We start from the raw sequence: 2,689 nt of genomic DNA on the forward strand, positions 1-2,689 counted from the left end.
TTGATCACATGCTAACCCAGTTAAATGAGGCTGAAATAATTATTCCCACAGCTCAAATCCCTTAACGGCATGTTGTTGCCAGAGGTACACACTCACACATGACATAAAAGGACCAGGTTATGGTACTTTAAGTGATTGCTTCACTGATTTCCAACCTTAACTGAATGCATCCATCACTGTGGGGCCAGCATTCGCTATAAATCTATCAAGCCCATATTGTTCATATAACATTAATCAGTAGGGATAGACAGGTGCATATATAAGATCTTAAGAGATAACATTAAACATTGATGATGGAATCCTTTAGCACTGACAGATTTGTCCAGGAAAAGAAACCATCTAATGAAATGAAATCAAAGCCGAATCACTTACCAAATCTCTCTTAGTCGCTGGAGTCCTTCAGGTGCTGTAAAGTGCTGGTGTGTAACTCGTTCCTGACACCTGAGACACAGGTGCACCAGTAAACCACTGAAGGGTGTGTTGTCTTGTGATGATGACATGAATGATGATGGCTGACTCCCACGTGCTGCACAAAAGGGGGCAGGACAAGGTTGGCTCTTCTGCTTAAGGTGTGCACTGCAAATGGTTTGATTGTGTGTGTGTGTGTGTGTGGGATGGAGTCATTGTGTACATTTACTCTCATCTTTTCTTTAGATCAATACCAATGAGAAAGAGAGCCATGAACGCGAAAGAAAGAGACAGAAAGTATAAAGTTACATCTGATTCATGTTGAGTAGGTTAAACCCTCCACCCCCTGTTGATGTATAGCCCATATAAGCTTCTAGCTTTGTCTTGGCTCTGTACCACTTAGACAGCAGCCATACAAGTCCCAAATGTGCAGAAAAATAACATAAAGGTAACATTAATAGGGATTTATTTTGAATTTTAAACAGCTGGTCAAGGCAATTCAAACAAAGCTTGTACCACACCCAAATCAGGTATTATGTGTAGACACCAGAATAAGGTTTGAAAGGTAAGAAAGAGATCTCTTTTAATCCTTTCAAAGTTATAAGTTTCTCTAATATGTGTCATAATTTATTCCAGGATTGTCTGACATTTGGTTAAATGCCTTAAAATAAGAAACAACAAGCAAAAAATCATCATAAAATCAAAATGTGGACAGTAAACAGCACAGTGACAGCGTCTAAACACAAGCTGAGAACTGTGAGACTTTGATATGCACACACACACACACACACACACACACACACACACATACCAGTGCATGTACACACAGATCAAGTTGAACTGGTTTGTTAATCAGAGGCAAAACTGAAGTCATTATTATAGAAAGCCATTCATTCAGTATAAAGGTTGACAAAGTGCAAACACACTTCCAGCAATTTATTATAAATGAATAACAATCAAATTCAAATAAACTTAAGTTTACTCATAATCAGATAAAGGAGAAGTGTAAATCCCAGCATGCTCACAACAAGAGTCATATATATGTGTGTGTGTGTGTGTGTGTGTGTGAAATGTATACATGTTGAGTGTTTTTATGTTTGACATGTTGGGAAATACACTGACAGAGAGTTAGATGAGAAGATTGATACCACTGTTTGTGTGCTAAATATGATGCTACTGCTAGCAGCCAATTAGCTTAACATAAACCCACTGCAATGTATGGTAACACCTGCTTAGCACCAAACAGCAGACAAAGTTAGCAACCAGCTGATGAACATAGTGGAGTATTAAGCTGCTAAAGAGACGGATATTTTATATATTTTAGAGTTGGTGGAGACCAAAACAGAGCTAATAGAAGAGTAGGTGTTGGATTTACTTTCATCAGGTAGCCAGAAACAAGACTGGTTGTGTAAGCTTGAAATGATTTACTGATACGTTGGCAATATCAACTTTAATTAAGTTCCTGAAGTGTCAGTGTTGTGTTTACAGTTTGCTGCACTGTTGCCACGTGGCTAAAAAATAACACTTTGCAATATTAGGAGATTATTTAACTTAAGATTTATTAAAAAAATAATGTACTGATGATGGGCAGTGTGATTATACTATTATTTTATAATAACCTTGTTTCAAGAAACTGACTATCTACCTTAATGTTTATAGAAACTCTTGAGATGAAACATGTGACTAAATGACTCAGTGTTTTCTTCGCAGTGTTTTCCTCAGTGGCTGCTCAGCTCTCTGCATCATATGACAGTTCCCTCGACTGCCTCCTCCGACTCTACATGCTCGTGATTAATCCCCAGCTTCTTCTCATTGCTCCAGAGTCATTGAATTTACAGTTCCTTTTGTTGTTGTTCTGGCCGCCTGCCTGTGAGTGATTGACCTCATATATATATATACTCGTATACAGTGCTATAATAATTAATGTAATAATGAACATGTCACACGTACTTTTAGTTTTTGGCTTTTATAAACCAAAACAATATTTAAAAGGTTACATGTGGAGTTTATTCACAAAGTTAAATGCATTCAGACAAAGGAATATCTTTCCAATGTACTTCATAAAGTTGGGGGACTCACAAGAGACTTTACATTTTTTTTAAAAGGTGCTAACTGACGTGTTATAGGTCGAGATTTAATTACTTTTAGTCCAAAGTGTGGGTGAAGCTTCAATAACACCAGATTTTTATGAACAGAGTCGGTTCAACTCAACAGTAGCTTCTTTCCACATGCCATAAGACTGCTGAACACTGTATAACCATCCCCCCCCCCCCACACACAC

This window comes from Morone saxatilis, unplaced genomic scaffold (assembly GCF_004916995.1).
Source record: "Morone saxatilis isolate NCDOM2014 unplaced genomic scaffold, NCSU_SB_2.0 Contig17, whole genome shotgun sequence".
In the NCBI taxonomy this organism is placed as follows: domain Eukaryota; kingdom Metazoa; phylum Chordata; class Actinopteri; family Moronidae; genus Morone; species Morone saxatilis.